Source organism: Bos javanicus, chromosome 24, assembly GCF_032452875.1.
Source record: "Bos javanicus breed banteng chromosome 24, ARS-OSU_banteng_1.0, whole genome shotgun sequence".
NCBI lineage: Eukaryota > Metazoa > Chordata > Mammalia > Artiodactyla > Bovidae > Bos > Bos javanicus.
This window is the reverse complement of record NC_083891.1, coordinates 54841838-54863371: the sequence shown is the minus strand read 5'-3', so window position 1 is coordinate 54863371 and position 21534 is coordinate 54841838. Positions and strand designations below refer to the sequence as shown.

The window sequence follows — 21534 nt, the reverse complement described above, 5'->3', positions numbered from 1 at the left end:
GTCTTTGGTAAGGAAACAAGATAATCATGTAGAATAATTTTGAGTGCAGACATGCCTGTGGAAATGTCTTTGTATAGCGTGTGTGTGGATGGGTGTGTGTGGTGGGGAGCATTTTAATTGTGTGCATTAGTATCGCTGGATGTTTGTCCACTGTACACTTGCCTTCATCTTCTGGAAATAAAAAGTGGTAATCAGAAAGTTGGTCAGAGGATTCCTGAATTTTTTTTTTTTTCTTTTCCATCCCAAATGTCTGATTTTACCTGGGAATGGAAAGTTACAGTCACAGCTCCTCCTGGGTTTGTTGGCGTTACGCTTATTAGAAAGTAGTTTAATCTCTCAGCAGAGAGAGGAAGTGCTATTTTATGTCAGTCACATGGGCCGAGGGTCATTGAACCAGAGAGAAAACTGCCACTGTCTGATTTCTGCTGCCAGTGATCAGTATTTCTAGATCTGGAACAATGATAAAAAAATGATCTGGTTTTTAACTGAGGTTTAAGGATTTCTCCTCGGGATCGGAAGTCTTTAAAACAGGAAGAACAAGCTTTCTAGCCTCTCCTCACGTCCTTGTTTCACAGGTGAAAAGCCCTGCTCCTCAGACAAGTGTCTCTCTGGAGCTTAGGTACTGAATGGCCGGGTCTTGAACTCAGGCCAGCTGAATCCAGGTCTAATTATCTTTCAATGTAAAGGCGTTTTATTTTTTATTTTTGTAATAACCTTTAGATGAAAGTGGCTCTCATATCACTATTGAGGCTAAGGTCATGGACCAGATCTCTGTATCCTGGGTTTGAAACTTGGTTCTCCATCAAGTCCTTGTTCTAGTTGCCATTTCTCAGCTTCCTTATCTGTGCTAAGGTGGTAATAATTTTATAGAATTGTTGTGAGGATCATTGAAGTTATTTCTTATAAATTCTTTAGGAGTCCTGGCATAAGATGTGGAAGTAACCTACTTGTTCTAACTGAATGGATAGAGAAGATGTGACCTGTATACACACACACACAATGGAATATTACTCACCACAGTAAAAGAATGAAATAGTGCCATTTGCAGCAAATGGTTGGATCTAGAGATTATCATAATCTTCACTAAGTGAAGTAACTCAGAGAAAGACAAATGTTGTATGATATTGTCTTTATGTGGAATCTAAAAAATGATACAAGTGAACTTATTTACAAAACAAAAATATCCCAGACACAGAAAACAAATTTATGGTCACTAAAGGGCAAAGAGGGAGGAGGGATGAATTAGGAGCTTGGGATTAACAGATACATAACTACTCTATATAAAATAGATAAACAACAAGGAGATTCTGTATAATACAGGAAACTATATTCAATATCCTGTAATAATATATAATGGAAAAGAATCTGAAAAAATATATACACATACATATATAACTGAATCACTTTGCATAAGAAACTGATAAAACAGTGCTCGCTTCGGCAGCACATATACTAAAATTGGAACGATACAGAGAAGATTAGCATGGCCCCTGCGCAAGGATGACACGCAAATTCGTGAAGCGTTCCATATTTTTAAAATACTTAGGAATATATCTACCTAAAGAAACTAAAGACCTATATATAGAAAACTATAAAACACTGGTGAAAGAAATCAAAGAGGACACTAATAGATGGAGAAATATACCATGTTCATGGATTGGAAGAATCAATATAGTGAAAATGAGTATACTACCCAAAGCAATTTATAGATTCAACGCAATCCCTATCAAGCTACCAACAGTATTCTTCACAGAGCTAGAACAAATAATTTCACAATTTGTATGGAAATACAAAAAACCTCGAATAGCCAAAGCAATCTTGAGAAAGAAGAATGGAACTGGAGGAATCAACCTACCTGACTTCAGGCTCTACTACAAAGCCACAGTTATCAAGACAGTATGGTACTGGCACAAAGACAGAAATATTGATCAATGGAATAAAATAGAAAGCCCAGAGATAAATCCACGCACATAAGGACACCTTATCTTCGACAAAGGAGGCAAGAATATACAATGGATTAAAGACAACCTCTTTAACAAGTGGTGCTGGGAAATCTGGTCAACCACTTGTAAAAGAATGAAACTGGACCACTTTCTAACACCATACACAAAAATAAACTCAAAATGGATTAAAGATCTAAACGTAAGACCAGAAACTATAAAACTCCTAGAGGAGAACATAGGCAAAACACTCTCCGACATACATCACAGCAGGATCCTCTATGACCCACCTCCCAGAATATTGGAAATAAAAGCAAAAATAAACAAATGGGACCTAATTAACCTTAAAAGCTTCTGCACATCAAAGGAAACTATTAGCAAGGTGAAAAGACAGCCTTCAGAATGGGAGAAAATAATAGCAAATGAAGCAACCGACAAACAACTAATCTCAAAAATATACAAGCAACTCCTACAGCTCAACTCCAGAAAAATAAACGACCCAATCAAAAAATGGGCCAAAGAACTAAATAGACATTTCTCCAAAAAAGACATACAGATGGCTAACAAACACATGAAAAGATGCTCAACATCACTCATTATCAGAGAAATGCAAATCAAAACCACTATGAGGTACCATTTCACACCAGTCAGAATGGCTGCGATCCAAAAGTCTACAAATAATAAATGCTGGAGAGGGTGTGGAGAAAAGGGAACCCTCTTACACTGTTGGTGGGAATGCAAACTAGTACAGCCACTATGGAGAACAGTGTGGAGATTCCTTAAAAAACTGGAAATAGAACTGCCTTATGATCCAGCAACCCCACTGCTGGGCATACACACTGAGGAAACCAGAAGGGAAAGAGACACGTGTACCCCAATGTTCATCGCAGCACTGTTTATAATAGCCAAGACATGGAAGCAACCTAGATGTCCATCAGCAGATGAATGGATAAAGAAAGCTGTGGTACATATACACAATGGAGTATTACTCAGCCATTAAAAAGAATACATTTGAATCAGTTCTAGTGAGGTGGATGAAACTGGAGCCTATTATACAGAGTGAAGTAAGCCAGAAGGAAAAACATAAATACAGTATACTAACGCATATATATGGAATTTAGAAAGATGGTAACAATAACCCAGTGTACGAGACAGCAAAAGAGACACTGATGTATAGAACAGTCTTATGGACTCTGTGGGAGAGGGAGAGGGTGGGAAGATTTGGGAGAATGGCAATGAAACATGTAAAATATCATGTAGGAAACGAGTTGCCAGTCCAGGTTCGATGCATGATGCTGGATGCTTGGGGCTGGTGCACTGGGACGACCCAGAGGGATGGTATGGGGAGGGAGGAGGGAGGAGGGTTCGGGATGGGGAACACATGTATACCTGTGGCGGATTCATTTTGATATTTGGCAAAACTAATACAATTATGTAAAGTTTAAAAATAAAATAAAATTGGAAGAATAAAAAAAAAAAAAAGAAACTGATAAAACATTGTAAATCAACTGTACTTCAATTAAAAAAGAGTGCTCGGCATAAGTGTTAGCCATAGTAATAATTGTTGTTATATTATTAATAATTTTATAGTAATTATTAGTTATTTATGAATAATATGTTTTTTTAGACATTTTAGCTATCTAGCATATTATAGTAAAAAGGTGGCTTTGTAGAAGAGTAAGATTCCATAATTATCTAGTGAAATTGGGGCCATAAATCATTGAACATCTTGCTCCATTTTTGTGTGAATTATTTGGATTGACTAAGTGCTCTTGTTACCGGGCTGGGTTACCATCTGCTGTGTTTTGCCTCCATAGGTCAGGCTTGTCCTCCTAGGGAATGAGGAGGTGGAAAGAAAGGCCAATAAGCGAACTCCAGAATGTATCCTAACTGTCTTGTTCACATTTATAGGACAGTTTTATTGCTGTAGGTAAGACGGATAACTGGGCATTATTCCAACATCTTGGCAGTTTTCCTTTTTCAAGGTACTAATATTAGGATTAGCATGTTGTTTTAAAGACATTGCCTTTCTGCACCTTATAATTGCTTGTTCTTGGGGGAGGCTTGGACGGTTTGAATTAGGGGCTTCCTGCCAAATATGGAAGAGGGTGTCTATTTTGTTTGAACACTTTGCTTGATTTTTGAAGTTGTGATTCATTTTGCCGGTAGAACAAACGAGAGGCCGGGGGGGGGGCCGTGCTGCACGTCTGTGGGGTGTGTAGTGTAGACTCGATGCGGCTGGGGCAGTGAGGACGCGTGCAGGAATCGCGTAGTTGTCAGTTTATTGCCTGTGTGCTTGTTTGCTTTTGGTACTGACATTAGTGTTTGGCAGTACAGTGCTTTGCCTCATCTATTATAATTCTTTTTTTTTTAAGTACATATTTTATTTACTGTATCTATATTCTTTTAGGAATATAACGTTGTTGGTTATCTATTTTATCTATTTTGTTGTTTTTGTTTAGTCTCTAAATCGTGTCTGACTCTTTTAGCGACCCCATGGACTGTAGCCCATGGCTGTAGCCAAGCTCCTCTGTCTATGGAATTCTCCAGAGAAGAATACTGGAGTGGGTTGCCATTTCTTTCTGCAGGGAATCTTCCTGACCCGGAGATCAAACCTGCTCTGCATTGCAGGCAGATTTTACCATCTGAGACACCAGGGAAGTTTGTGCCTTTTGAGGGTTTCTTTTTGGTATTAATATCTGTTTTGAGGGGTAGAGTGATTTGCCTCATCCAATATGTTTCTAAATCAAAGCCTAGGTGTGTTAAAATTGTAACAGAAAGATTAAACTGTTTATGATGTAATCATTTTTTCTCAAGTGTTGAAACACAGTATCTACACTTATCATAACTAGTGATTAAAACGTTTTGTTGTTTTTATTCGAATGTTAGTAGCATTTCTTTTCATTACAGAGCCTGATACTGTAAAAATTATTAGTAGCTGCCATTTTTTGTACGGAGAAATAATTAGTCCTCCTGAATGCATTAATACTTCTGAATTTCTCTTATGTAGTTGCAAAGCTTCCCTAGCTTGGTTTACTCTTCTTTCAGGGAGTCAGTATGAAAAGGCATAAAAACGCGTGTGCTCTGTATTTAGGCCTGGTGATCAATTTCAGCTCTTAGAGTCACTCATTTGTGGAACCTTAGGCAGAACTCATAATTTCTTCCTAGGCTGTTTCCATCTTCACATAATTGTATTAAGGTTTCAAAGAGTTAAGTTTGGACATTGTTAAGCTTGGACATTTGTTCCCATATACGCTCAAGGGATATGAGGCGCCTTTTCTCCCAAGTCTGTATTTCTTACCGTTTTAAGAACTTCATGGGAGCAGCATTTGTTGGATTCAAACTTACCTTCTTGACCGTTGCCTTGCTGCCTCATCCTTGCTCGTACCTCCTAGTCAGTGTTGTGGAATGAACACACATTCAGAAGGGCAGAGGCTAGGAGACTGCTTTAGGAGAATTAAAGTAGATTGCAAAGGCAAGTTGACTATGTCGTTCCTTGCTCCCTGCTATATGTTTAAATCTGCAAGGCCTTACTACTGTTCCAGCCTCACAACACTCAGTTTTCCGGGACTGTGCTGGAGTGTAACGAGAATTCCGTACCGTGACGCGACAGTGGTGTGACTTGTGCTGGTTACTTTCTAGGTGTTGGTGGAGGTCGCGGATCAGTCGTTGTTGTCTCTTAAGTCGTGTCCAACTCTTTGCAACCCCGTGGACTACAGCACGCCGGGCTCCCCTCTCCTTCACCATCTCCTGGAGCTCGCACAGATTCTTGCCCATTGAGTCAGTGATGCTGTCGAACCACGGATCAGGGTTAGATTGTTATTCATGGAGACCCACAGGCACTCTGCCAAAGATCTGGACACTATTGCTAACATCTCTGCGACCTTGGGATAGTTACCCTCTTGGGCTCCATTTACTCACCTGGCCTAGAAGGAGGAAAGTGCCTGCTCTGTTCTCTGAGGCTGCTTTTGAAAATGGATGAAATAATAGGGAAAGTCCCATCAGTGAGTATGGAAGAGGGTTGGTGGTGGTAGTGAAGATGATGAAGGTGACAGTACCCAAAGAGCAAAGCACAGACTGAATCCATGCCTGTCTAACTTGGAGTTTCCAGCAGCGCGTGATAATAAACATTTTCTGTTTTTGACATCCGTTGTATTTTGTCTGACTAGGAAATGGACCTTCAAAATTCGACACAAGTACACTATATTTTATTTCCTTCTGTCAGTGAGGATCACTCTGATTTTAGAGGCATAGCCAGTTAGGATCATCTGACATGAGGAGTCTCAAAGTTACACTCTGCTTCCCTAGTAACTAAAGTAGTTCAAATAACAGACATTCAGAATGAATAGGGATAAATCAAAGGTAACTAATGTCTGTTGTTAAGAAGCTGGCACATACCAAGTGTCAACAGTAGACATTTTTTAGAAATTGGAATGTTACCTTGGAATCAAAGTATTCCACTTTGATGGTTGAAAATCTGAAGATACCTTCTTTCAAGCTGTCTGTTAAGGGGAAGTTAGTGTTCATTTTGTGTATCCTTCATGAAACCTCTTGCACTATGACATTTTTCTGTCTATTAAATAGCTTTAGAAAAAAGAATGAGTTAGTTCCTTAACTTGTATGTAAATTGCATGTAAGTTCCTTTCTTTGAATCGCATGAGAATCATGTCTTCTTTGTGTAAAATATGAGATGTCATAGAAGTACTATTACAGTGCCATTGGCTGCATATTTCAGAGTCAGAGTTTATGTTTACATTTCCCTGTATTGTCTGGCTTTGTGATCCTGGCTTTAAAAGACATCCAAAAATAGCAACAAAGAGTAAATTATGAGTTGGGTGTATTAGGTTGGTTTGGTCTGTTCACTGAACTGCTCTCTTTTTCCTGGTTACCAAGGATGATCTAAATCTCTAATCCAAACTCCCTTTACTGTGCTACATTGCCCTTTAAATGTCACAATAAGCTCAATAAAAATATTATAAGGTACCAGTGGGCAAAAATCTATATATGATGCCCAATAGATAAGTCTAAAGACTTCAGATATCTAGAAATAGTGCAAACTTCCTAGAATTCAGTAACTTTAAGAACAGAAGGTGTTGTGGGAGGACCCTGGTGGAAGGTATATGACATCTAGCTCCTTTTCTCCATCATGTGAGAAAAGATGAAAAATGGTATGGAGAGAAGGAAACGTATCAAAATGGTCTGTTTTGGTCAGTTTTTTTTCAAGTAGGGGATTGCAAAATCACATGAAATTTGCTGAGTGAAACAGGTTATCATGGATAGTCTCCTTTCGTTGTCAAACCTATAAAACACTATCTTTGAGTTGCTACTTATCTCTGGCCAGCTCTCTTTTTCTCCACCTCATTGTTAGAGTTTGTATGCTCACGATCCACAAAGCTTGTTCCTCCTCCTGTTGAAAGGAGGCGCAGTGGAAGTCCCCCTCTTTGCCTTTTCATGATACGGGTTGGTGGAGCAATCAAAACCCGCAGGATGAAAGCCCCAAAGCTTCCTGTTTCCAACTGTTTTCCTCAGTGAAGATTTTTTTTTCCTCTCCCAAAGATGATGCTTCCTTTCAAGGGGTGTTTAATCTGCAAACTGTTTCCTCAGTTTATTTCACTGCAGTAAAATGTGTTCCCTCTCGGTCATCTCTCTCTCTTTTAAAACCCATGCTGTCCTTTTCACCAGTGTCAGTTGCTACTCAGAAGAACAAACGTGATTTATAAAGTCCCTTTAATGAGGTACAAAGACCAATAAACCTTTGCCACTGGAGTTTCATCTCTGGTTGCTTTATTTTCATTTATGAAAAATTTTAGATGCCAAAAAGCCATGGAGAATGCTATTAATTTGACCATTTAATATTTGTAAACAAAGCGGTTCAGGGTAAAATATGTTGTCACAGCCTGAAGGTTTATTGTGTGGGTTTTTTTTTTTCTCTTACAAATGCAGTATAATGATATGTAATTTGTTTAATGTAAATGCTTAAAATTAAAATTAAGGCACTGGAAACTGCATAAATGCTAAAGGAATATTAAGAGTGGTTTGATTTATTAAGTAATGATGGGAATGAAAATATGATTCTTTTTTAACTGATGGTTTCTACTTCACTTCTAGCCTTGACATTGTTTCTGAATTTACATTTGTAAATTCTGCTTGCTTTAGGGGTCCGTGAGCTTTCAAAATGAATTCTCTTAATCACTCATTAAACATAATTCAAAAAATGTTAACTAGACCTTCTACCCATTTCCTGGATGGTACAGGCCTCTTGCTTACTGATGATAATCACTCCACATTGACTTGTACTTAACTTGTTTGTGAGCTGCCCTTACATGCATATCACCATGAGTCAGAAGCTCCACACTTCTCTCTCTTTCTTGCCTTTTCCCAAATATTTATACTTACCTACTAAAAGTGGGGGAATTTACCAGCAAGAGGCTTCGCATTGCTGTCCTGTTATTTGAGCTAATTCTTTGCGATACAGAGAAGCCAGTGGCATATGGGAGATAACCAGCTCATTTCATTTTCACTTTAATGCTAACTCTAACATATGCTTTTGAATTGAAGTGGGGTCCCAAACGCCAATATATGTTAAAAGAATTAAACACTAAAAAAAAATGCTCCCCCTTATTTACTCCTGTTGCCCGCTCCTCTGAGGGTAAATGGCTGATAGAGCTTCAAATCCTGAGCATGCCTATTTTATCTGTACTGTTTAATAGAGAGCAATGAAAAAAATGGCAATTAACATATTCAGACAGAAAATCATCCTGGCTGAATGACTCATTAAATAGTCGTATAAACAGGATGTGCTGAAATGAACTGGTACAAAATTTAGTTTCATTGGTCTTTTTGCTCATTATCAGCACTTTAAGAAGCAGACTTGTGGGTGCTTGGAGGACACTTAAATTTCTTTTCTCTTTATTTTTTTCTTAAATACTGCTCCCCTCCTCCACCAGTCCCCCCTTCCATCCTTCATTCCAGGCTAACATCCGTCTCAACGTGAAGCGTTATGTTGGAAACCAACCAAGTCAGGACTAGGAGCTTCTGAGGTTTGTCCTGGCCAGTGATTCTCAGCCCCTGTTGACAGTCAAAATGAACTTAAAGGCTTTTTTGTTTTTTAATGCACAGAACATTTTGATTATACTTCATTTCTTGGGATTCTGATTTTGTAGGTTTGGGGTTGGGCCTGGGTGTCTGTATTTTAATAAAAGGTCCCATTGGGGTTCTGATAGCCAGCCAAGCTTGAGAAGCCCCTCACTGATATGTGTCCCCTCAGGGTAAAACTCTCTTTCCCCACGTACCTGATCTATGGCCATCTGGCCTCCCTCTCCGTGGTCTGCAGTCCTGGCTGTGTGTTACCGTTACGTGGGGACCTGGAAAAACGCTGATGCTTGACTCCGCCCCCAATTAAATGGGTGGGGGTGGTGGTGGTGTTAAAACCTCCCTAGGTGACTGTAATGTAGAGTCAAGTTTAAGAAGTTCTGTCCTGTTTAAACAGACAGAGCTGTTTACAGGGTGGCTACAGAGGACCTTTCTAGTTTTCTTTTACAAGGTGCTCTTACCCTGTGTAAAACCACTCTGTGTACGCACCCCCCTCCCCACCCCGCTCCAACCATATACACACAACTGAAGTTTTTGTCTCTCTTGAGGCTTTCATCATTTATTGGTACCCTGTCCTCAGGTGGGAACAGAACGCTTTGCTCTCGTGTGGTGGCGGGTTCCTATTCCTTCCTACCTGAGTACTGCCTCTGTGATGTGCAGATGTGTTGGTATAACGTTATAGCACCCCATGAAGGCCAAGTAAGAAGGAAGAAGAGCAGGCTAGCAGTTCAGTGAAGGAAAGAATATCCATTCTATTGAGTCCCTGGTATGCTCCAAGGAAAATAACAGTTTTCCTGTTTAGCAGTCTTGAATAAACAGTTTTCCTCTTCAGCAAGTTGTGACGTAAAGTTGGAGCCTTTCCTTACATTGATTACTACACGTATGTCTTGGACCTGTTCTGTGCAAGGTCTGAGATCACCCTGTAACTGAAGATGAAGAAAAGTGTTTTCCCCATTTCAAGGAAGGAGGAAGAATCACCTTGCACACTGGCACATGAGAACTACACTTCTCGGCCGCCCAGTGGGATTTAAGTCTTCCCTGACTCTTGAAGAGCTTCCCAGGGGGCTCAGTGGTAAAAGAATACACCTGCCAGTGAAGGAGATGCAGGAGACTTGGGTTCGATCCCTGGGTCAGGAAGATCCCCTGGGGAAGAAAATGGCAACCCACTCCAGTGTTCTTGCCTGGAAAATTCCATGGACAGAGGATCCTGGGCAGACTACAGTCCACGGGGTCTCAAAGAGTCAGACACTCTTTGAGTGTCACTCAGCTACTGAGCTCACAGTGAAGACATGAGGTTCAAAGAGATTTCCTCAGAGACTTAGGCTGTTGTGCTAGCAGGAGTGAGGACTCCATATGGTCTACTCTGGGTAGCAGAAGCCCTAGACCTCTGGTTATGGGAGATGGTCATGCCTTAGTGTCTAGGCTTGTAGCCTGTGTAGGGCTGGAAGGCCCATTGCCAAGGTCAGGCAAGGAGAAGGTCAGTTCTCGCAGGACCCTGAGCATGTCTGTCTCCTTAAGTATCGCTGTATGTGCTTTGCTTGCCTCACCCCAGTCTCAGAGCTGGGCTGCAGCAATGGAGGTCAGGGGAGCCATCAGCAAGTTAGGCTTTTCCATCTTTTGCTCTATTAACTCTGACTGATAAAGAGCCTCCTTGCAGAGATACCTTGTTAGACGCGCAGGGAAGGCAGCACTTCAGTGTGACTGACGTGCTGGCAGTGCCCATGGCCACGTGTGTCACCCCGGTGGAGGAGGATCGTCCTATTATATTTTGTCAGTAGGTATAACAAGTGGGTTGTGGTTTGTGTATTCCACTGTGATGAATTAATTTTGTGTTCATTGTAGTAGCACTGATCATAATGAATTAATTTGGTATTCATGTGAATGTCAGAGTGTCTTTTTCTCTTCCAGTTTCCTGTGGCTTTAGTTATGGGTACTCAGAAGTGTGACACATCCTGGTCCTATTCTTACACTGACGTGTCAGGATTCACCCCTTTCCACCTCATATTATGTGGTGGTCTTTTAAAAAGCGATTAAGTTTAATGTTAAAATAATTGCTATTGTAGTAACATTATGTTTACTATTTTCCCTTCTTTTATTTTACTAAATAAGGGAAATAAGCTAAATAGTTATGACAGATATAACCACCAGGTTTAATGATATGGTTAATATCTTGTATATTTTAGTTTGGTTTAAAAAAAAAATCTAAGGCAAATGTTTGTAATTTGTAGCTTTATTGAAGACAAATATTGCATTCCCTTATGCAAATATGAAGTAATGAAAACCGCATGCAGTATATAATAGTTTGCTCTTCTTTTAATTTCTTCTCTCTTCTTTTCCTCTCAGACAAGATTGATAAATGTATGTGCATATATTATTTATCTGTTCATGTAAGGACACATAATTGGCTATTAGATATGGTAATTGCATAAATAGATCTTATTCAAACTCATTTCCTTTTCTGTTGATAAAATAAATGTTTTCGTGAAATGGGAGTAGATACTGAAATAGAAGTGCCTGATTTAGGATTGAGAAACCAGGTACCTAAACAAAAAAAAAAATCAAACTAAATCCTGGTAAACTTTTTTTTTTACCAATTCGGGCTTCAGCCTATGTGCTGCTGCTTAATTTGTTCATCATGCCGGCTAATTATTGAAGATATTTATAATAGAACAAGGGTTTCCTTCATCACTTACCCACCTGCTTGGCTGATTTGCTCCTCCTGGGAATGTGGGGAAAACTTTTGAGAAGAGAGTCTGTCCTTAGAATCATCAAGGTGCCATTTTGGGTTTTCCTTTCAGTTTAGACTAGGAAATGGTACCAACCTCTGCCCCCTGCCCCGCCCCACCCAGACTTTCCCTTGTGGCTTTGAGCAGATTTATTTTTCAAAATACATTTCCAGCCCCTGTGCACTTTGTGAACAGCGACCGCATTCCATCCTAGAGGCTGCGTTTCAGCAGTGGATGGGTCCCCTGTATATTGTGCTCTTGCAACCCCAAGAGCACATGTAAAAGGAAGGCCTTGCAAATGGCAAGGACCATATAACTGGATTGCTGTTGCTTTCATTATTTTTGTTATTATTGTAACAGATTGTACAGTAATATGCTAACAAAGATTTATGGCTTCATGTAGTAGGAGAAAATCTTGGGATGGAGGCAAAAACTCATGTTTAAGCAAATGTCTATAATAATAAGAGGAAAACAAAACTTAAAAAAGCTCTAAGAGAATTGTTTCTAGTGTAAATATTTTTATTAACATTTGCTGTGATTTGAAGATCTTGAAAGTAATTGTTTATGCATTCCTGGAATTTCGATACGTTGTATGCCTGTGCGTGCATGGTCGTTCTTGGAAGGAGATCTTTTTTCTTTTTTTGTTTTTGGGTTTTTGTTGTTGTTGTTGTTTTTTGTTGAACTGGAACACATAGCTATTGAATATGCAATGAAGAGAAAATTTATGGAGGGCAGAATTATGAGTAACTGAGGAAAGTTTAATTACTTTTATAATTTAGATAAGCTTCATAATTTATTGTAACACACTGTACTTTGGCACACTTTGTAACAATTATAAAGCACTTGAATTTAGGTTCTTTCCTTGGCAGCCATGAACAGAGTTAGCTGTAGGGAAACTCTGAGCGTTTAGTTTTCATCTCAGACTTGCATTAAAGCCTTTGGCTGTAGTGGTTTTGTTACTCCCCTCTACATTGACCGAGTCTGGGTTTTATTTCTCTGAAAAACGTGTATTACCGTGTGACAGGCTTGTGGTTGCAAACCTGGAAGCAAAGCTGAAGGAAGGACACACGGACACCTCAGTGCCCGAGGCAAGGGAAAGTGGAGCTCGGGAGAAACTCGATGATTCCTGCTTGAATGCAAGACAAGTAGCCCTCACCACCCACCTCCTCGTACCCGAGGTCCCAAACAGTACAAGCTCTTCAGAAATCCAACAATATGTATTTTTAATGAATATACATTTATTTTCACAATTAAAAAGAGGAGCAGTGTAAAATGACTCTTTCTCTTAGGTCTGGATTGTTTTGCTGTTACAAAAACTGCTGCCCAGAATACAGTTTCTTGATGCTGCTGTTTCTGAAGAATTAACCTGACTGTCCATCCTTGCCAGGCCTTTTCGTGTGTATTTGCCATATTGATCATGTTGATGTTGAAAATAATGAATAAAACCATGAGGTGTTAGCAACTGATTTTGGTTGTTGCTGAAGATATTTTTCTTAAAAGTTGTATTTGTAAAAAAAAAATGTTGTATTTGTTTGCAGTCTGGGAATTTTTACATTGACATTTTCTGTTTAATAACTATATTGTAAAAGAGAATTAACTCCCATAAAATCTTCTACTTGCTCAGCTTCTCTCATAATGAAATGATCCTAACAGTTTTGTGTTAACACTTTGAATTTACAAAATGCTTTCATATTTACTGTGTGCTTAGGACCAGATTAAAAAATTGAACTGTTCTGCATTTCAAAGAAGAAATAAGTGATAAACTAACTTACAAACTTTTGTACCTCAAGTGCCTTCTTGTATTCTCTAGTTTCTTTGGAGCCTGTGGGGACTTTGGTTCAGGTTTTAGATTCCCTTGTTTAAGTGTAGGCTTTTGATAAGTCACGTGGAGCAAAAAACACTGAAGCAACTCATCTGTTTGTTTAAATGAATTAATGGTCTGAATCAAACAGGTTTTGAATTGTTAAAATAATAAAACCAGTAGCCCTGTAGTTGAGCTCTTGATGATTAAAGAACCAGGCTGAAGAATGCATTTATTTTCTTTTAGAAAGAAAGTCAACACTCACTTCTTTGAGCTGTGTTGCTTTCTATAGATTTTTTAAAAAATCAGTTTTAGATCTTTATAGATGTTACAGTAAGATACTCTTCTCTTAATATAGGATTAAAAGGATCAAAGTTAATAACTTTAACTGAGACAAGTTAAAATAAAAAAATAGTTTATTATCTCTGTGTTCCTTTCAGCATTTATGTTCTTAAGAAAGTGAACTGTGTTGAATGTTGTCCTCCTGTAAAGGATCACATGGAGGGAATAACCATCCCCTTGTCTAGCTTGCTCTGGGCTGTTTTCATTGCAGGTGACTGTGTTCTCCTCTGCAAATAAATGTCGTTCTCCTATTCATGTTCCCAATGACTGGTATCCTTAAACCCTTTTGTTAGAGTATTATTATCGTTTATCCTGAAAAATGTCTCTGATTGTAGTGCCCTAATACTGTAAAATCGGTGGGGACTGAGTTCAGTGGTGGCTAAGCGGTGTAAGGCCACCCTTTAAATGCAAATGCATCAGGGCTAGTTTTAATGTAATTTTAATAAGGCTGAAACCATTTTGAAGTAGACTTAAATCATAATACTAATCTCAAAAGACTATTGAGCTGAGAAGGCCCTTTATTCTCACTGGGCATTTTTTCCTGCGTGCATCTAAACCACCTTTCATCTCGTTCCGTGGTTTTCACGCAGGGCATCTTTTTCTCCTTTAAATGGAATGTATGTACAGTTTGTGGCACCTTATTAGCTGGAGACGAGCCGACTTTAGCAAAAACTATTTTACTTCTTTTTCTGCCTGGTTGTATGTTCCTGACCAGTCTTTTTTTGTTTATAAAATAAATGATAAATATTTTAAATAAATTGCTATGTTATGGCCAAAGAAGTTAAAAAAAAAAAACAGCTATCAGTTCTAAGGACAGAAGTCAAGAATATAATTTAGTATTTTAATATAGATGAGTGAATGCAGAGTCATAAAAATGAGGAAAGCATTTGCAAAATGAAGTCTCATCTGAAGTTCAATATATGGCAATAGTCTGAGTTTCTAGGTTTCACCAACATACACTATTTCAATATGTATATGAAATGTATGTAGCTGTTTCTACTTGGGCTGATGAATGTGCAGGACAATCGACTTAGGGAGGTAAAATTGGATTAGGGATCAGTTTAATAAAAGATCACAGAAACTGCAGGCAGGATAGGGGTGGGGTTTTCCCATATGGATTATTATCACATCCTTTGTATAGAAGCAAAGGAGTTTTGGTCTTTGGATATGGATACTAATTTATAATGGTTTAATTAAATAGTATGATTATGTATACATAGTTGATAGATTAATTTTCCCACATTTTCCTGTGTTCAAGAATTATCAAGGAGGGGGCACTTAAATACTAAAGTCTATACTTTGTTATTATATTGATTAGCTTTTAATATAGTTTTTATAATTTACAAAACAGTAATTTACAATGTCAATTACTCCAAGGCCTACAAAAACAAGCCCAAAACAATAAAGTAAATGGTAGTAGGATCATACATATCAATAATTACCTCGAATGTAAATGGGCTAAACCTCCAACCAAAAGACACAGATTAGCTGAACAGATAAAAAAACAAGACCCCTACGTATGCTGTCTACAAGAGATCCACCTCAGATCCACCTCAGATCCACGTACAGACTGAAAGTGGGGACCTGGAGAAAGATAGTCCATGCAAATGGAAATCAAAAAAAAGTAAGAGTAGCAATGCTTGTATGAGATGAAATAGACTTAAAGACCATTACAAGAGAGAAGGAAGGACACTACATAACGATCGAGGGAACAATCCAAGAAGAAGTTATAACAGTTAGAAATCTCTATGTACCCAGCATAAGAACACCTCAATACATAAGGCAGATGCTAACAACTACTAAGGGGGAGATCAACAGTAACATAATAATAGTGGGGAGACTTTAATACCACACTCACACCAATGGAGAGATCATTCAGACAGGAAATTAATACAGAAACACAAGCTTTAAATAATACATTGGACTAATTGGATAGGGCATTTCATCCAAAAATGGTAGATTTCAGTTTTTTTCTCAAAAGTACGTGAAACATTCTCCAGGATAGATCACATCTTAGATCACAAATCAAGCCTTGGTACATTTAAAAAATCTAACCTTTTGAACGAATAATTTAGACTATCATTTTCTAAAACCTTGTTAATAGAAATTTTATTTTGAGTGAATTTGCGTTATACTTTGTAAACCACCCGAGAGGTGGTTTGACCAGAGAGCTACTTTGACCAGAGAGCTCTTTTCTCATGGGATACCTCCCATGTTGAACGTTCTGTAGAAAACAAGAAAATGCTCACTTAATCCCAAAGTGTTTTTTCCCCCAGTCCTTGCTAGATGGTGGTAGTGTCTAGCTTTTTGTTTTCCAAATAGTCACTAATCCTTTCACTTTGTTTAGGACAGTTTTCTAGGATAGCTGTACTACTCATGCTAACAACATTCTTCTTTGGAAATGCTGCTTGCGATAGTGAACAACTCAAAGACTTTAGCACCAAACAAAAGCTGTTGTCTTTGAGAGACTGGTAGGTCTGTCAGCAGAGATGTTCTGGCTTCATTTCATGGCTTTTGTCCATTTCCTTGGAGAAGGTGTGTGTGTGCATCTCCTGCTCCTACCCTCTTAGCAGTTTGGTCACAGTGGTAACTACTGGGTCTAGAGCAGGACCTTGAAAATGCACTTGACTTTGAACTCCAAGCATGTGATGTCAGTGAGTGAAGCAGACAGTTAGAAAGAGGTGGGTACGGGCTGCCGAGGCAGGCACAGCATTCCAGCATCTCCAAGGATCCTGTGCTGGGCAAACAATATGAATTCAGAGCCAGCAGTGTCTCATCCTTGGTGCGAAGGCAAGAAGTCAGAGGACTTGAGCACACACCAGGCCTGTTTATCTGCCCCCACCACCTTTGATTTTGTTTTTATGTGAACATCTTTGTTTAATTCACAGCAAGCAGAAAATAATCTGGATCTTAGGCATAAAAAATGATGTTTTCATGGTTGTGTATAATATTGGTCAAAAAGAACAGATAAGAAAATACTTTAGAAGGTTCTGGAAGAAAGAAAGCATGACGTTTAACCCCTCAACTTTACACTTTTCTGGAATGGCGAATGACTGCGGCTATTGTCAATAGATTTACCGTTGTTTATACATCCAGGAAAATCGAAGACATCTGAAAGAGTGCACAGCAGAACCTGAACATTAACTTCAAACAGTGAAGAACTGAAAATTAGAAATACTGTCACCTAAATGAATGTTCCAGGACAGTTCCTAAAATACACGCTGAGATATTGGACCTCTCTGCACTTACTTGAATCTTGGTTCTTATTTCTGTGATCAGCACTGAACTTGATGTCTTCTGATATCCTGTTCGGCTCTCGGGTTCTACAAAGCTGGGTCTGAGATTAATTTAGGTCTGAGATTGACGCGCGGAAGAACTGGTTCCTAGATACCCCTAGCACCGAGAGGTTATTGATTTCTCCCTTGTAAGACAACTGCACAGAAGTACAACTTGCATGAATCGGAACAAAATGTTTAACAAGTTCTGAGTACAGAAAACTGCTTTGCAATTTGAATTTCAGTGATTCCGAAATTCAGCGAAGCTGATTAAAGACACTGCCCTCAGACACACATGCTCATTTTCTCTGTCTTCTACTTTTGACATGCTGTTTACTTTACTTTACTTGGCATCTGAGAATTTTAATGCTGAGATTGTTAAGTCCGTGAGCAAAACTAGAATGTGTCAAGAGAAAACCAGGGCCAGATTCATCAGAGAAGTTAGGAAGCACATGGCATGTCCTTGAACACCAAGGTGTAGACGGAGCCCATTAAAACCATTAGTTAAGTGGTAATAAGGAGCAGGAGCCTGATTAGATTACAGAATCTTCTGTATGTGGACGCGGGCTGTGAAAACATAACACTTGATCTTCACCGCAGTGCCACGAAGATCCAATTAGAGGACTGCTATGTGCCCAGATTTGGGGACATAAAGGGCAACTGGATTTTGAAGGAAAGATGGTAAAGGAACACCTGCAAAAATCTGCTTTTCTGTGCAACAGACTGGGTAATTGCATATGCAGATGGATAGTTAGGGATATAATTACTTGATTTGTGAACACAAATGCCCTTTCGATTGTGTGACTGTTGAATTTTGCAGTGACAGGTGCGTACAGATTGCTGTGTGTATATCCTTTGCACCTCTGTTTAAATATTTGGCCTGGAGTCTGTCTTCCATTCATTCTGAACGTAACTGCTCTCCCCCACTGATGGTCTGGGGGGATTGTTACAGCTCTTCATGTCTCTCCAACTTTTTCTCGTAAATAATAACCTTAATTTGAAACCTTGACTAAAAGAAGGACTGCATGCAGGCATGTGGTGGAAGGGCTTCCGAATTATGCACAGTAATTCATTTTTTAAAGCTGCTGGATGTAACTCATTAGTTTTCATTGTTTTCTCAAAATAAGGAAAACTATTAACCAACACAGCAGACTAATAGCCTGGATTTCCACCCCCACCCCCATAATCAAGTGAAGTTTAATGGAAAATCATCTTTTGAAAGACTTCTTTTTTTTTCCCTCTCTGCTTTTTCTTAACCTTTCCATTAATACTTTTGAGATATCTGTTCTAATCTCTCTCAACTCAATAGCATTCTTGCTTATCCCCTATGTCAACATTTCTTTGTCGCACTGGAGATGTTCATCAGAATACTGGTGTGGTCCAAACGAGATTTTTTTTTTTTAAACTAAAGAATTTAAGTACCTTCTTATTAAGAAGTGGAGGGCCAGATTCTTTCTGGATCCTTTCTCTGACCTTATGGAGAAAATGGAGGGCAATGTCTGATGAGGTGACTCACATGGCAACGACATGGCAAATTATTGTCATACTTTGTACGACTATTTAGTTTCTTTTTTACTCCTTTCTAAATCAGACTGTACCTAAACTATTCGGGGGGTGGTGCAGAGAAAGGTTAACAGTCCTTATTAGAAATAACACTACTTAGGAAAACTTGCCTGTACTGTTCGTTTCTATGCGTGTGATATTCTGCTGTGTGTAATGCATCGAATCATCTCGTTTAACCTCTCAGACACTATATACTGTTACTCCCATTTCACAGATGAGGAGGCTGAGATAAAACAGGATGAAATGTATTACCCCTGTCACAGTTCATCAACAGAAAGAGAATAGCGTTCAGAAATACGTGCCTCTCTGTAGCCCCTATTGATTTTTTTTGTGTGTGGCTAAAGTCAAATTTGTTAAAAGATATATATGTATATATTATATACATAAAATAATCTTGAACCTGCCCTAAAGGAATTGAATCCATATTTGCCCAGAGAGGCAAAGTAATCACACAGATCCTAACTTGAATGGCTTTGATGTGAAGACGTCCCAAGGCTTCTGCATAGAGATGTTGTAATTTCTAGATATTTCTTTGTACTTGCTGCTCTTCTACGGCACATTTTCTCAGTAAAATAGATGCTCTTGATACTTTGAGAGCCAAAGTGTAGGGATTAAATTTTACCCACACATGAAGATTCAAAACCGTTCTTTCTGGTTCTTCACGTGCCATGAAGAAGTACATGCGTGGATGGGGGTACTGCTGCTGAGAGGGCGGGGGGAGAAGCTGGCACGTTTTGCTCGAATAATGTTCAGAACCACCTGCTTTGAATGTGGTCTGATTGAATCAGATGCCGACCGCCTTTCATCACCACTTCGAATTGGGATGTGTTTTGTTTTGATATCTCACATGTGCTTAGGTGTTAGCGGTTTCAAATTGTTTAAGAACAGGCTCTCATCATGGAGTGTTGTTGAATCCTGGTGGGAAGGGGAGGGGCGGGAGGATGAGATTTGAAAGAAACTTTTTGAGTATTTCTAGGTCTGTTTAAAAATGATGTCTTCTTATGCGTTGGGTTTATTTGTGTTCAGGATGCAGGTTGCCTTGTGGAAAATGGCAGACCATTTTGCCTTGCAAAAGGTTCTCTTGTGTCTGGTTGGGGGGTTCTTGTTTTTTTATGTGTTTCAGCTCTTTTTTATGGTCACTCCTCATGACAAAAGCACATTAGTCGTTAATGGCACTAGGTTCTCCAGAGATCTTGGGGCTCTGTGGGTTCATCTTTTTCTTTGAGGGGTGATGGCTAACACTGACCCTGAGATTTGTCTGCTACTTGAGATTCTGAACATCATTAATCTCCTCTTTGATTGCAACATGTGGACACTTGTCAGCAAGGTGACTTGCAAAGAACCGGAAGGAGAGATTACCACTCACTGACTTCCATCAGAAGTGCTGGGGGCAGGTTGGAGGGTGGGCCTTGGGAGAGGCTTGGGAGAAAGTTCAGATTTCTTGGCTTTATCTGGAAAATTCAGATTTAGTACCGCCGGGTGGTACCCAGGAGTATGTATTATAAATGGTGCTTGAGATGACTAATACAGGTCGGTCACAGGGTCACTTGGAATTAGGGAAACTCTGGCTCTAATTCACACCCCAAGGACTTCCCCGGAGGTCTAGTGGTATAGACTCTCTGCTTCCATTGCAGGAGGTGGGGGTTCAGTCCCTGGTCTGGGAAGTTCCGCATGCCACATGGTGTGGCCGAGAAAAACAAAAACCAACCTGATAATCGACACCCCAGCGTTTCTCCAGCTGGGTGCCCCTGCCTCCTACCATGCTGGCCATTTTTTTTGTCACTCACAGATTCCTGGCCTCCTCTGGGTCTGGTGCCTGGGACCAGCATCTTTCATGGGCCCCCTTTGGGATGCACATTGATACTCAATTTGGAGAACTACCTCTCCAGGGATTCTGAGTTACAGGAACTTGTGGAGGAAATTGGAAGATTAGAAATCAGCCTCTAATATCTGTACAGATACACAGAATCCTCAAAGTAGGGGACAGGTGTGTTTGGAAAGCTTGTTTTGTAAAGAGAGTCTTTTTTCCCTTTGACTTCTCTTATTTACAGTGAAGCTACATTTCTGAATTAAAAAGAAAAGAGAGGAAAAAAAGAGTGGGAACAACAAAAGATTCTGGAGGCATACCAAAGCCGTGGGGAGCCAGGGCTGGTTTCCCTTTGTTCTACTTTGTGACAACTGTTTTTCCAGCCTTTGGCTTTTGTCTATTCAGTCCTGGGCCATGAGGATGCAGGATTATAAGTATTAGAGACCCTAGATCAGTGGGATCACCCTCCCAGCCTGGAACATCTCTCTAAAGTTTGAGCTACACCCTGAGTTGAGTGGGGGTGTGCTTTTATCTTGGCATGCACCTTTCACTTCTTGGCCCAGCCTTGTTGCCCCGTTGTGCATTTTTCTGGCCACGACTCCTCTATTTTTTCCTCCATCCCCTCCTTTGAGACCAAAATCTTGTAAGAAAAGACTTTGCAAAATCAGTTTCACTCCTGATGGTCTAATACTTACATGTAACAGAGAGCCATGGTATGTTTTGAAATGTATACCTTTGTTTCTGTGCTTTCTGCCTGGTAACTGAGGTTTTGAAAAATGCCTGGACTATGGACACCCAAAGAGAAAATCAGTGTGTGTTACATTTAAATTGAAAACCCTGTTTGTTTTGTATATTAGACTATACCCAATGGAGATGCAGGAACTAAGGTTTTTCACAACCACAACTGAATATAGAACTTCATAATGAAGCCCAGAGACAAACCCTTGACTCTATGGTCACCTAATCTATGACAAAGGAGGCAAGGTAT

The 21534-nt window shown here is 39.5% G+C and overlaps 1 protein-coding gene and 1 non-coding gene across 19 annotated transcripts in view; both read left to right on the top strand.

The window, feature by feature from the left end:
- The window catches only part of TCF4 (transcription factor 4), a 388575-nt gene that overhangs the window by 82477 nt on the left and 284564 nt on the right, over positions 1-21534 (top strand). The window lies entirely within an intron of this gene.
- LOC133237885 (U6 spliceosomal RNA) lies at positions 1429-1535 on the top strand. Its single transcript, XR_009733395.1, has one exon. It is a non-coding gene; the product is annotated as a U6 spliceosomal RNA (small nuclear RNA).